Here is a 15,809-nt window from a genome sequence, read left to right on the forward strand (position 1 = left end):
TCTTGGAACTACCTGGAAGTTGGTTATATTGTTCATGTCACAGTAAAATTCTGCCTGGTATCTTGCTTGTTATTTTGTTAAACTTAATGTTATCAAATTAGGTGCTCCAGTTTCACTGTATTTTGGTACACAAATGGTATGAAATGAATTATGTTACAATTATATGGTCTATCACTAACAACAAGAGAATACAGTTGATGATATGTAACAAATTAATGAATGTCCTCTATAGACATTTACCTGTAGAATTTGAGGACACTTTCGTGTATGATTTTAATTTGATCACCCTGTTGCAGGAGAATGTTCCTGCAATGCAGGACATTTAAAACTTGTAGTTTATTTGAGGTTTAAAAAGGCTTCTGAAGTTTTGTAATTTCCCCTTTAAAATGTCACTTCCCTTACGAAAAATATATCAACCCCTACAAAAATATCCATTAATTATAATCCACATAATAATTCACATTTCCTGCTAACAAAGAGGGAGCCTATTTTGTGTGTGTGTGTGTGTGTGTGTGTGTGTGTGTGTGTGTGTGTGTGTGTGTGTGTGTGTGTGTGTGTGTGTGTGTGTGTGTGTGTGTGTGTGTGTGTGTGAAGACTCCCACCTGTGGTTGTGTGTGACATTCGGGTTGCTCCTAGCTAGACTGTGGGAGGCCTGCAGACTCTTAACGGCTTTCACACGGGCACAAAATGTCTGCTGCACATGATGAATACCTCAGTCCATCTGATGTGGAGTCTGTTACTCTACAGTGTTCAGAGAATAGAAGATTCATTCACTGATGGCCAGAATTGTCCGATTTTTATGTTAAGAAAATGCTACATGTTTATGGCACATACATGTATCCATATACATTCCTTTATGAGCTTGTACAACTTACCCCATCATTTATAAACAAGCAATACAAAGCTAAATATGTAACTTTCTCATGGACTTTCAGTCCTTGAATCCATAGCTTTGGCAGTGTCAAGTTGTTGAAATTGCGTATTGTGCTTCCATGGTGTCATGGTTTTCACCTTTAGGCAACTGCATTTTATTTTCAGTTTACAGTCAAACTATTATGTTCAGTAATTTATACATTTGAGGTACATGTCAGATGAGGCTAATGTGCTTTCAGATGGAGGAAGGAGCTGTCTTTTGTTTACATCCCAATGGTGGCTATAGTTGTCCTTCTGAAAAGTCATCTGTGGTAAATCTACTCCCATTCTTTTCTTATTTGTGTGAGTTTCAGTATTGATCGTTGAGGTTCGTTATTACGTAGGAATGATTGGTCTTTGTCTCCAGTGCCCAATGTCAACCTTCTCTCTAAGATCGTTTGAAGATACCTAAATTTAACTTCAGTCTATATAGCTTTCATCATTTTACAGATCGTGGTAATGTCATGCTTCACAATTCAGCTTAAAATGGGTGGTGCTTTTTTGAGAACATTGCTGTCTTTCCTCCATTTGTTGTCTCAGCCTCTCTTCTGTGGGAATTCCATATGGTACAGTAACTCCATTAAGTATCATGTTTTAAAGCTGTAAGTTTATCATAATTCAGCGGTCCTTTTTCTCTCTTTATTTCTCTTTCTCTGTCTCTGTCTGTGACAAATAAAAAGGTGGGAAAATACTCGGCAAGTCTGCCCACGGCTCTGAAATCCTCTGTTTAACCACGGAACGCATCAAAGAAATGCTCTCAAAACCTCTTCTTTGTCATCTGACTAATTTTGATAGTGAAAATGCACAGTAAACCCTATATTTAGTATTTTTACAATACAAGCATGCTGTCATGTTTGCTGTTAAATAAAGAAATGGGTCAAATGATCTGTTTACTGTAAGAGTTGTTTATTTGATTTGGAAACAAATTCACACTTAACAAACCCAGTACAAATTGTTGACCTAAATCATTACTTTTTTAAAATGTATTTTTCTTCATGAATAACAGCTAATTGTATTCTATGAAAAACTGAAGTGTTTGTTATTTTTGTTGAAGGCCTCAAAGTTTTTGTTAGGCCTTAACTTTGAGTATTTATTAATAAGTCAAAAGTTGACAAGATCAGCATTCATTAAGAAATTGTGTAATAAACTGTAGTAGCTCATTAATATTGTAACCTATTTGTGTTAGACTTGTTTTTATATAAATACATCCAGAAGTCATTCTGAAACTATGATGGCTGGGGTGATAATATTACAGGCGCTCAGGGGAAATTTGCCTCATGAAATGTTCTTTCACAACCCACTCAGTTTCGATAGGAAAAATCGTTAACCTTTTCAGCAACAACAAATGCCTATCAAAAAAACAAGTGCAACATATTTTAAGGCTCAATTTTTTTTTTTTACCAGAGACACAGACTACTGGTGGAAATGATTGGTTCACAAAATAATGCATGGTAATCTAAAGTATACATCTACCATCCAAACGCAGACTTAGTTCATCACAAATTAGTTTAAGGCAATTGTTGTACATTTCCAATATTTTTTTCCTTGCTTTAGCCGGTAGTTTGATGAAGTTTAGACAGTTTGTGTATTTCCTGTATAATGTTGGTACAGTGTGTTATTGTTATCATGTAGACTACTGTATGTGTTGGTTTCCTGTAATATTTAGATTACTCCACGGTATAATTTAATTGTAGGTAGTTATAGTTTTCTGGATTAGTTGAAAGTGTACTTGGTTGTAGAATCTGGACTCCCTGCTTTCATGACCATAAAGAAGGCTCATTACACATTTAGTTGTAAGTGTACTTGGTTGTAGAATCTGGACTCCCTGCTTTCATGACCATAAAGAAGGCTCATTACACATTTAGTTGTAAGTGTTTTTGCTGTTGTTGTCATGAGTAAAGTGTATACAGTATCCCGTATTATTGTGACGGCTGCCAGTTTAGTGTACAGTGTAATGTTAGTGAGTGGCAGATATTTCCACAGTGTGTTTGTTTTAAAGCTTAGTCCTGTCACTCGTTTCACCTGTCCAGGCCTCTTTATCTCCTCAGATTTCCATTAGTCTGAGTGTGTGATTATTTCTGTGTGAGAAATACTTCTTAAACTCCTGTTACCTCAACTGTAATATTTTGCAATTCAAATCAGAAATATGCATTATTTGCATAGCTATAACCTCTTCATTAAGCTTGCTGCTGTATATCTTCACTGCTGTCCTGTGTGTGGGAATGTGTTTCTCTTCAAATGGACACTGGTAATTTGTATCTGTTGTATATGGTTTTGATGGGGATATGACGTCTAAGTCTCATATTGGAAATCCTTGTAAAACATGGGCCCGGTGTAATATTCCCTAAATAATAGACAGACACAGGGCACCATGGTTAATCAATGTGTGTGTATATGTTAGGACTTGCTATATGCTTTCTTACAAAGGAAAGGTATGTTGAAAATGGAAACATTACAGGATTTGGACTTGTTCTTTAGCTGTTCTGAACCAATGCAGATATTAGCATCTTACTTCCTGTTTGAAGCTGTTTTGTTTACATTGATGTTGCTATTTTTAAATGGTTTAGGCATACAACTTATTCAAAAAATGTATTGGTTTGTTTTGTTGTTTTTCCTCATCCTCTTTTTGAGTATACTACAAAACCCCAAATAATACAGTGTGACTCTGTTAATGAATAGATTCTGACCACAACCCAGGAACCCAGCGTATATGTTTTTCTTTGTCAGTTGAAGCAGAATTAAATGTGTGTTTGCTCATAGTCTGTGTGTGTTTACACACATACACCTATACTTAGATGACGGTCTACCGGAATTGCTTTGTAAAAACAAATGCTATTTTCTATATATGTATTGTATCTCTGTCACTACATTATCTTCACTCTGACATGTATTTGATTAATGCCCATGCGATGGCTTTTCTCTGACACACTCCCAACTGACAATCTCCCAGACTGCCTTAGCCATGTAATTTACACCTCAAATTCAGCTCCACAAAGTTATTGACCTTCAGTGAATCACTTTTGTGTCTGACTAATTCCAATAGCACTTTGCGTTCAGTAAATACAGACATAGGGCTAATTTGAGTTTGTGTCCTCTTGTTTCAGTGTCTGTTTACAACGTGTGTTGGAGAAAAGAAGAGGAGAAGATCGGAGAGAAGTATAGTGGCGGAACGGTCACTCTCTCCTGCAGGGCATGTAGGGTAAAGTAACTACACCTGTTAATGATGAACGGAGACCTGAAACCTCAAAGAGAAATGTTCAGATCAGTGTGTGATTAAAAAATGTTTGCAAGTTTAGTCAACCTCCTGCCGGCCCCCGCAAAGCCACTCTGAGTTGGCCTGCCGCATGTGTGAGTCGTTCAGACAATGTACAGGAGACATTTACTAATCACCCCGCAAACCATCCCAACCACATAATGGATGGAAGCATGTCTGGGTTTTCCCCTCTTTCTCTTCGGGATTAATTCACTTAAGTGGAGCTTATCCATTAAGTAGCCATGGATGATCAATAGCTGTCATCCATAGCAGAGTGAACAAAGTACTGGCTGCCATGATCTCTTAGCCTGGGTGCTGGTGTCAATGCTGTGCTCCTATACGTTAGCTCACTCACCACATCTGTCTGTCAGGCTAAATAACAAGACAGAGAGAGAGAGTGTACACTTCAAAGATGAGACAGTGACCTTGTTAGTGACCTTGTTATACTGTAGAGTGAATCTGCTATATGTGCTATATGTGACCCTGTTTTGGAAACAGGGTCACAACAGTTCCTAGTCAATATACTGTAACTGCTTTCAAAGCCATAAAATGGTCATTGGGCAGAAATCGGCCTGAGAAAATGTGCATTTCAGGCAGTTAAACACTGCAGTTAGACTGGTTGTTTTTCGTGGCTTATTATGACAAGTGTGTGTGAGTGCATGCAAATCACTTTTTTTGTGGTGCATCTTTTCTGGAAGGTTAACTGGTGGTTCTTAGAACAATTTAAATAATGCACACTTTTTTTGTTGTAATGGGGGATGCTTTAGATAAAAAACACTGTGTTTTTGATGAAGAGAGGGAGCTTGCAAAATGTGGTTTGCTTTTATTGTTGTGGGTGGGTTTCTCTTCATTTGATCAAAGATAGCGAAACAAAAGATGAGTGAATCACCTAAAACCTTTTGTTTTACCATCTGCTCTCTTTCTCTCTCTCTCTCCCTTTGCTGGTCTTTCATACAGCAACGTGTGTTTAGAAATTGGATCAATTGTGTGGTATAGTCATTATTTATTTAGATAATATCTGATCATGTATTTTTAAGGTTATTCATATTATATTATATATGAATATTTTCCTCTAGATTTTTATGAAGTTTCACATTTTCTTAGTCGTATGTTTGGGATATATATAGTATACGGCGTCCAACTAAATGCTCACTTGCAGGTTCCTTCTCGACAATGCAACAACAATAAGAAATAATAAAAGATAAGAATACAAAACATAAAGTAAATGCCTCAGTAGAATAGAAATCAACATTGTAGAATAAGTATAATACAGAAAGGCACAATTTATAATCCAATATTTATACATGTTTTGGTGAAAGGGGGATTGGGATGCAAGTGTTTAAATTGTGCAGTATTTAGCAATAATAATAAGAGTCTGGTAGCAGCATTTGTCATGTGTGTGTAGTATGAATTTATGTGTGTGTGTGTGTGTGTGTGTGTGTGTGTGTGTGTGTGTGTGTGTGTGTACCAGTCAAACGTTTGGACACACCTTCTCCTTCAGGAGTTTTTCTTTATTTTGACAGTTTTCTACATTGCAGAATAATACATCAAAACAATGAAATAACACAGATGGAATCATGTATAAACCAAAAAAGTGTTAAATAAAAAATGATTTTAGATTCTTCAAAGTAGCCACCCATTGCCTTGATGGCAGCTTTGCACACTCTTGGTATTCTGGTGAAGATGGCTCAGTACATCACTGGGACCGTGCTTCCACCCATCCAAGACATCTTCTCAAAACGGTGCCTGGGGAAGGCCAGCAGTATCATCAAGGACCCCACACACCACAGCCATAAGATGTTCACTCCCTTATCGTCGGGCAGATGGTATCAGAGCATGAGGTCTGATACCAACAGGCTCAAAGAGAGTTTCTATATGCAAGCCATCAGACTGCTGAGCACTTGAACTGGACTGACCACCTGCAATGACTCTCAGCACCTTGGCAGACATTATGCTTTTGCGCCCTTTTGACAAGAGTGGTGGTGTTGCTGGTCCATGACAATACTCCGATGATGTGGACGCTGAGGAACTTAAAACTCTCTCTACTGCAGTCACATTGATGTGGATTGGGGCATGTTCCCTCCTCTGCTTTATGAAGTCAACAATCAACTCCTTTGTTAAGCTGACATTGAGGGAGAAGTTGTTGTCCTGGCACCACTATGCCAGTTAATTTACCTCCTACCTATAGGCTGACTCGTCGTTGTTGGTTATCAGGCCTACAACCATGGTGTCGTCAACAAACTTGATGATGGAGTTGGTGTAGTCGTGGGTGACCGGGAGTACAGTAGAGGGTTGAGGACACAACCCAGGGGGGCCCCTGTGTTAAAGCCTTCCACATGTTTTGGTTCAGCTGGCGCCTAGCTGAACATAGGTGCACTGAACGAGTATGCTTGCGTACTCCCTTAAAAGACATTCACTTGAATACACCAGTATACATTTCTTCAAAATAGTCTAAATTAATGTAAGATAACTAAAAAAATCGGTCATTAATTTCGGAAAAAAATTGTCGAAGGGATCTTAGTTGGGCAAATTTACAATTAACTAATTTTGCAAGTGAAACATTTTGCATGAAAACGATTTGTCTCTCTTTGAATGACAACAAACACTTAATTGAAGAATCGCTACTGTTGACCAATCATCGACGAAGGGGTGTAGACTTCGGCTACTGAATTTGGCTTGCCTCGAATTTTGTTTGTGTGCACAAACTGGAAAAACCCTTGCCGAAGACCAAACCTAACAAAATCTTCACAAAATGTCGTCAGAATATATGCACAAACTGTTCTGAACTGTTTCAGAAGCATGGGAAGCATGCAGATGCCTTAATAATCAGTGTGGAGGGGGTGATGTTGAAAGGGGGTTTTCTGTGAAAGGCAGCCGTTCGAATGACTTAATTCAGTGCAGAAAATGTTGTCGTCACCTTTGATCCTGAACCAGTTAATACATCAGTGTGAAAAGTAGGTCTCTAACATGCTAAATTATAAGATGCATTGTATCAAGCTGGACGACAAAGCTCTCTAGTCGTTAATCAATCTTTGTGATATAGTGTCTGTACAATAAATAATTCATGACACTTTCTCTGTCCTGAGGAATGTGGTCATGATGAATGACTGCTCTTGTTGTGGAAAATGTCTCTGACATCCATTTTAAAGTATACAAATCCCTCTTTCCATGGCAGGATGATAAACAGCACACTGAAAACACGTTTAAAACTCTAAATCTCTGTGTTCTAATTTTTGCAGTGTATAGCGACACATTGGGTTATAAATGGAGGTTTTTCATTTATTGTTGACTTTTTAAGGCCTCTTTAATCATAACGTCCACCTGCGATGTGTTTAGGTGCCCTGATAAATGTGTCTTGTGTAGGAGAGCCTGTTGTCAGTTGGGGTTACGTGGCAGTGAATGGGACTACTCTATGTCTATGACACACACTAAGTAATGTTGCTATTTTTCACTTTGGGCCGGCCATTTTAAGCGTGTCTATGTGGGACTCGACATTATTATTGTGTGCTGCAGCATCTTTCTGGATGCTTTGTAATGAACACAGGACACAGCAACACGAATGCTCATGTATTTCTGTGTTTTACTCTATAAGATTAGTGCAGTACGGAATAGATCACATGAGTTGCAAAATTGCTCATTTAAAATGTAAAGCAGTAGTGTATTTCCCTCAAACTTGAAGGGACGGTTTCACGGACATAGATAAGCCTGTGTTTTAACTAAATTACACTTCAATCCAGACCACTGAAATGTGGTTGCATGAACATGATTTAAATACACTCCTACTCACTGGTCCTCAATCGACTAAATTAGGGGGAAAAAATCCAATCTATGACTGTGAAACAAACCCAAAATGTCTTATGGCTCTGAGCAGAGTGTGTTGGCCCACCAGTGTTTGTGGCACAGTGAATAGCCATCTCAGGTTTCATCCTCATAGACCGTGCCTTCCTACCAACAACCTCTCTGCTTTTTATCTGTTTAGTCACGGTCAACCCTCACGGTCCAGTTAAAACCAGAGCACCCAACCACAGCTCCTCTGACCAGTGTTTCAAACAAAGTCAAAGTACATTTTAAACCAACAGGAGATTCTCTTTGGGATGGAAATCCAGGTGTTTTCTTTTTACTTGAAATCATAGCTTGTATTCCCTTTGTAAACATTTTCCCATACAGTGAGAAAACTGACATTAAATAAAAAATACAAACCCAATTGCCCTGGAAAGGATGTATGGTCCTATTCAGCAATACAATTATTTTCTAAAATGCCTTTATTGGTATGGCATGTTCAATAGAAACAAAGTTTTTTAAAAACAATGCATTTCGGCTGCATGGCCTTCGTCAGGGAGTACAAAAAAAAGGAATACAATGTCCTCTTTTGAACAGCTTTAAAAAATAAAAAAAAACGTTGTTTCTATTGAACATGCCATACTAATAAAGGCATTTTAATCAATTATATGAAGTGCCTTGGTCCTCCTTTCTTTTTGATGAACAATTTACCCCTTTTACCAAAGAGCACCTTCTATCTACCAAAATGTACTATTGTGTACCTCAGTAGCGCGTCCCTTCCTCCTCTTTCTACTAATACAATTATTTTATTTGAAAAGATAAATAAGAAATTTAGATTAAGCTTCTTTTTATATTTTATGAAAGGTTGTGCTTTCCGTCTAATCTGAGGTTTTGCTCAAGTCTCTGTTTACACGCGTTTACAATACTTGACTGAGGATGTGGGTTTTCAGACAACTTTCTGTCAATAGCTAATAAGAGCATGGTGATAGTAGGTGGTACTTGGGAGCAACAAATAACACCCTGTGGTGTATGAGCAAGTCAGAAGCAGTAACGGATCATGAAAATACGTGACACATAAACTCGGATTTTTTTTTTCAATGGTGTAATGCAAATAATATTGTTTAGAATCTATGAGAATTATATGCACTATTTTCTGCTAAATGTAAGGATTGATTTAGTTATATAAATATTGTTGTTTGGTAATAGCACTATAAGTAGAGAGTGGGACATAGTTATCGTATAAGTAGAGATTAAGTACCACCTTGAGTGAAGCTAGATCAAAACATGTTACACATGAAAAATAACACATCATATTATTGCGTCATATAAACAACACAAGGCCTTTTTATAGGATAATGATATCAAGGTTGGATTTTCTGTTTACAGTATTTATCTGCCCCTGGATACAATGTGTCTATCATCTATTTATTTGCCCTTATTTCTCTCTTCCACTTTAGATTGAGATGGATGAGACAGAGGTGAGATGGCATTGAGACCGAGGTGAGATGAACTACCCTGTTTGAAATTATCTTGTGAGGACACTGAGACAGAAGCCAGACTTCTTAGTTAGATCCCACCGGCTCAGCCTGTCTCATACTGTACCTTGGCAGGTGGGAACCCAATAATTTTGTTTGAACTATAATATGTATTACTGTATGTACATTTCACTTTTCAGGCATTATAAAAAAAGATAATGTCTGGGTATCACAAGGATATGATATCATTCATTGACAAGTGCATTTTGGTTTACAAAAATATTTGATTGAAAGGATCCACTCAGAGGACCCCAAAGCATTGAAATCAAATACCTAAATTATATATTTTTAAAACACTTTTTTGATGTATTCCTTGGTTTACTGTACTATTGCCTTTATCCTATATGTAATATGATGGACTGTATATATCCCTTCCATACATAGACCAAAATCCCCAAAATGTACCATGCCAGATTTGTCATACATCTGAAAGGCATAGGATGTACAAAAACATGGTCAATTAAAATCCACCTAAAGACCTAGTCATGGGGTGGCAGGTAGTTTAGTGGTTAGAGCGTTGGGGCAGTAACCGAAAGGTTGCTAGATCGAATCCCCGAGCTGACATGGTAAAACTCTGTCGTTCTGCCTCTGAACATGGCAGTTAACAAACTGTTCCTAGGCCATCATTGTAAATAGGAATGTGTTCTTACCTGGCTTGCCTAGTAAAATAAGACAGACCCTGTAACTGAAATACAGGTATGGGTTATGTGTGAATGGTTCCCTGCTTTTTGTAAGTAAATTCATCAACACTTCTATTGTTTAACACCTACCTAATTTGAAATACAAAACAGCCCCCATGGTTTAAGAACATCCCCCCGACCCTCCCAATTTGCCACTTACCCACTGATATGTATAATACAGTGGAGGCTGCCGAGGGGAGGACAGCTCATAATAATGGCTGGAAGGGAGCGAATGGAATGGCATCAAACACATGTTTGATGTTTTTGACACCATTCCACTAATTCCACTTCTGCCACTACCACAAGCCCGTCCTCCCCAATTAATGTGCCACCAACCTCCTGTGGTATAATAGCGGTATACCTGCAAATAAGTGATAAATAAGGGGCTGTTTGAAAGGGGGTCACATAAACATGGCCTTATATTTTTTATAGGTTGGTGTTTTTTTTTGTTATTTCCTGTGTGATCGTGTCATGTGGCTCTTCATAACTTGTCCTTTCCTGACACTCTGGGGACCCTGTCAATTAGCTGTATTCTGTTTATATTTCCTCCCACTAGAACACCTGGCAAACAATTACTCTACTGTTAAAGCAGGAGGGAGTTTTTGGACAAAGAACCTCATAGCTCCCAAGTGATGACATGGGTCTGTTAAATGGCTCTAAAGCTGTTTTTGTGTTAAAAAGAGAGCCTCTTTGCAGACTTTTGTCTTTGAAAGGCATTGCCTGAGGCTCAAATACTACGAGGCTGCCTGTTAATGACTTGTCAAGAGAGGGAGGGGAATAGCTGGAGACAGGAGATCATGCTAAGCTCTGATGGGTTTTCCTAATTGCAGTTGTGATTCCTTGTTAAGGGCGATTTGTTGAAGTTTAGTCCTTGATGTCTCAAAATGGTTCTGTACCTTTGACATAAACAACAATAAATTATTTGAAACTAAGGACGTTGTCTGACTTGAGTTTTTTGTTTTATATGGACAAATATAAATGTTTTAAATAATTTTAAGAAGCAGAAATTCCCCCTGAAGTGCCAAAAGGGCAAATACATTTTCTTCATGAATGGTGTCTAAAGGCTAAAGTCTTCTGTAGTTGACAGGGAATCACTCTTGACTTTGAGCTCAGTTCTGAAGTCCTTTGAAGTCTTTGAAACAGAATGATTAGTGATCCCATGTCCACTCAAATTACTCAAAATAAACACTCTTCCAATGAAGATACTGTCATTTTCTGTCACAAGCTGCACACTGGGGTGTTTGAGGTCATGAAGGTCAGCAACTGGGGTTATCTGTGGTCACAAAATGTGTCTTTAAGTCATGAAAAGGGTTAGTCTGATTCAGGATGAATTAGATAGGGTGTTAAAAGTGAATCTGACAGTGGTAGACATGGGTAGTTGAGGTCATGAACAGGGGTTCCCCAGGGGATGAGATTGGGTCATGACCAAGGTTGTGACTAGGTGAGGTAGGGACAGCCACAGCTGGCTCTAGTATAATGCGGGGTAAGCAGTTATCTATCTATCCCAGGCTATAAATGGGTTATCTCCAGTACAGCAGAGTAGAGTGTCTTATCGGGCACCTGGTAATGCCCAACTCCTATACAGTTTGTCTATGATATGATGCTGAAGACAGCCTTATACAATAGACTTACAGCTATCACCAGGTATAACTGATGTTTTATAGCCCAAGTTCATTCTTATTAGGACTGTTTTATGGCTAATTTGTGTCATGACATGTTTCAATGTTTATGGCCAAAGTCCAGAATTGAATCAAAACTGGTTTATCGGGTAAGGCAATACAACATTATCACGTAGGATTTTGGGTGTTGTCATTGGTCAGGCCTCAGAATGTTAATCAATCAGTGAACTTTCAGACAGAACATACCCTGGATACACCTGGCTCCACATAACGTCACAGAGGGTGATGAACAAGCACAATTGCCCAATAAAATACTGTGTGGTTGCCTTATTCAGTACGTGTTAATTTTGATTAAATTGAGATGCTTCTACACAGCTTTTTAAACTAATGTTTCTCATGTTTCTTGAATATGGTATTAGGTTATTAGCGTTGCCGTATAATCGGGGATTCAAGAGAATTTGTGACTTTTTTGTTACTCTCATTATACTTTACGGTCAGGATGATGAAGAAAATGCTAGTTGTCAAGACAATGTATCTTTGGCATAACACAGTTTTCTTTTTACATGATTACATCTGTCTGTGTTCCCTCTAACAACTCTGGTGACTCAGCGAAAATACAGGAAGTTGTGGTACTTCCATAGTTATGTACTGTATGTCTCTGAGATTTCTGTACAGCTTAGTTTCTACCCCTCCTTGCCCCTCTCCTTCCTTGCAATGGACACTCACCAAATTACCAACTTCTATCAGTTAACTGCTTGCTTAGCTACATTAATTTGCATCATATACCTTTTTGTATAAATTCCCAAACTAATATTACATGTAATAAAAAATGGCTTTTATTGTGTTGAATGCTTGTCGACAGTAGTGTGTCAAGATCAACAGAGCGTAGAGTGTGTCTGGAGCGACACACACCGACCTGCAGGAGCCAGGGCGCACGTGATGCACGTCGGATGAATATCTGTTTACAAGCCACTGAAAGCCGCCACACAAAGCCTGGAGTGACTCATGGCAATCAGAGACACAGGCTGTTATACTAGCTCCTTTTCTGCCAATGTTATTGTCGCCTTACTTGGGCTCACCCAGGGGCGCTAGTCTGAAGGTACACATGGTACAGTTGCAATGGGGAAGTAGCACATTTAACTTATTTATTTATGTGAGCATGTATGTACTGAGTGTTCACTGTGTGTGCCTTTTACTGGGTGTTTACTCTGTGTGCCTTTTACTGGGTGTTTACTCTGTGTGCCTTTTACTGGGTGTTTACTCTGTGTGCCTTTTACTGGGTGTTTACTCTGTGTGCCTTTTACTGGGTGTTTACTCTGTGTGCCTTTTACTGGGTGTTTACTCTGTGTGCCTTTTACTGGGTGTTTACTCTGTGTGCCTTTTACTGGGTGTTTACTCTGTGTGCCTTTTACTGGGTGTTTACTCTGTGTGCCTTTTACTGGGTGTTTACTCTGTGTGCCTTTTACTGGGTGTTTACTCTGTGTGCCTTTTACTGGGTGTTTACTCTGTGTGCCTTTTACTGGGTGTTTACTCTGTGTGCCTTTTACTGGGTGTTTACTCTGTGTGCCTTTTACTGGGTGTTTACTCTGTGTGCCTTTTACTGGGTGTTTACTCTGTGTGCCTTTTACTGGGTGTTTACTCTGTGTGCCTTTTACTGGGTGTTTACTCTGTGTGCCTTTTACTGGGTGTTTACTCTGTGTGCCTGTTACTGGGTGTTTACTCTGTGTGCCTTTTACTGGGTGTTTACTCTGTGTGCCTTTTACTGGGTGTTTACTCTGTGTGCCTTTTACTGGGTGTTTACTCTGTGTGCCTTTTACTGGGTGTTTACTCTGTGTGCCTTTTACTGGGTGTTTACTCTGTGTGCCTTTTACTGGGTGTTTACTCTGTGTGCCTTTTACTGGGTGTTTACTCTGTGTGCCTTTTACTGGGTGTTTACTCTGTGTGCCTTTTACTGGGTGTTTACTCTGTGTGCCTTTTACTGGGTGTTTACTCTGTGTGCCTTTTACTGGGTGTTTACTCTGTGTGCCTTTTACTGGGTGTTTACTCTGTGTGCCTTTTACTGGGTGTTTACTCTGTGTGCCTGTGTGTTTTTTTTGTATCTGTTTAATTTGTTACTATATTCCTTTCTGAAATACTAACTATATCCCCAGGTCATCACTCTGAGACGGCCTGTCTGCCTTTTGTTCCTTCATGTCCGAACTAGCTACAGTTACAGTGGCAGGCAGATAGAGTGAGCGTCTGAACAGTTTCTGTCTGACACTTGTGAGCATGCTCAGTAGTGCCTCAGGGTGCAAGCTCTACAATGTACAGACAGGGTTACGCCCAGACATGTTGAGCAGTCGGTAGCTCACTCCCCCGGTTTACTGCTCTGTCCAGCAATATCAACACAGCCTTGTTGCTATCTGGGCCAATTGCTGCTCAGCTATAATGTTCCTTATTGAACCATTTGTTCTGTATAGCCAGTTACTTCATTTACTTCCAGTCAGCACCCATTAACCACACTGACCCTTCATTTATCCACTTATCATAACCTTATGACACAGTCCCCCACACCCTAATCAACAGGCATCCTATTATGTAGAAACCTGCTAATAGTCTGTTACAGAATGTAGTTTATATTCACTCATAGGCCTGTTTAGCCTCACTATTACCCAGTGCAGCATAGCCTCTTGTACATAATTCAGTGTTACTTCAACACCTCCCCTTCACCCCTGTACCCCTCCAACACTGGCCCTTAACACTGTAATCTCTCCCCAAATGTGCATTTTCTACCACATTTTTTTTTAAAGGCTTCTCTTTAACAAGTATAATTTTTTTGATACAAAATTAGAACTTGAGGTGGAATTGTCAGGAACTGAAATAAAAAGGAGATGCTAACAGAACTGTTTGACAACTGATGACATATCCTTTATTCTCAGCACTGTACCAATACATCGATGATCCTTCTCGGACCCCAAGATTATATCCCTGCAATAAATACTATATTCCCAATGTGATAATATTAGTCTGTTCAAAACTGTTTGGTTCCTGCTTGCCTAGGACAACTCCATAGCAGTGAACGCAGCCATGACCTCTTCCCCACAACCGCTAACTCATCATTAGTCCACCATTAGAACTCTGGGTGGTAACACATGTTGCCCACTGATTACTTTTGCTTGACAACAAGTGCTTTGCCAGTGAGGTATATAACAAAGAGGCTTTAACATTGAACTTGGGATCAAACACTGATTAGAAATCAGATTTGAACCATGCTGAGTGTCAGGAGAACATAGTCTCATACAGGTGTCTGGGGAGTTCAACTTGATAAGAACTCTGGCAGTGGTTCCCTTGTTTGGATAAATTGTTAGATAGTCTAGTCTCATTTCAGGGATGTGACTTTGAACAGGGTTGGGTTGTCAGGACTGGGTTGTGATAGTCAGATTCAAGGTGCGGGTAACTGGGGGGGGGGGGGGTTGTGAGATGCTGACTAGACTCTTTTGTTTTGCCAAAGTGCTCCTCGGCTGTTGGAAGACATGGTGGTGAGAGCAGATAGAAGATAGCAGAGTGGAGCTCCTGGCTGTCTGTCTCTTACCCCAGCATGGAAGACAGCACGATCCCTCATTACCAGTCAACCAACACCACACCAACTCTTTCACTTTGTGGCTGAGCAACACCTGAGGAGGCATCTACTGTAGTTTTGTTTTTGTTTCTTGCTTGTTAGAATACAAGGAAGAGTTGATGGAATCTAAGTAGATTCTCACTCTCATTGGATTTAAAAATAAGCAGTGTATTGTAATCCTAAAATGAAACAAAAAAGCAGAAGTTTGTAACCACTGGAACTTTAAATGTCCACCAGTATGACATTGCTGTTTGCATGGATTACAGTCCATTAATTACACCATTGCACCATCCACAGGAGCATTTGTACTACAATCATGGCATTTTGAATTAGATGCACAGATAAATCGGACATATCTAATTCAAGAATTCTTAGAACAGCCTAATATTCTTCAAACGGCATATGAAAGGTTAGTTACGTTGTTGTCTCTGG

The 15,809-nt window shown here is 39.2% G+C and overlaps 1 long non-coding RNA gene across 4 annotated transcripts in view; it reads left to right on the forward strand.

The window, feature by feature from the left end:
* Window positions 1–11,092, forward strand: part of LOC116376202 (uncharacterized) — a 40,959-nt gene extending 29,867 nt beyond the window's left edge. For all 4 annotated transcript variants that reach the window (XR_004211606.1, XR_004211608.1, XR_004211607.1 and 1 more), the window contains 2 exons: window positions 4,017–4,111; window positions 9,403–11,092. This is a non-coding gene — a long non-coding RNA (uncharacterized LOC116376202). The remainder of the gene's footprint in view (window positions 1–4,016; window positions 4,112–9,402) is intronic.
* The last annotated feature ends 4,717 nt before the right edge of the window (window positions 11,093–15,809 follow it).

Source organism: Oncorhynchus kisutch, linkage group LG11 (genome assembly GCF_002021735.2).
Source record: "Oncorhynchus kisutch isolate 150728-3 linkage group LG11, Okis_V2, whole genome shotgun sequence".
Taxonomy (NCBI): domain Eukaryota; kingdom Metazoa; phylum Chordata; class Actinopteri; order Salmoniformes; family Salmonidae; genus Oncorhynchus; species Oncorhynchus kisutch.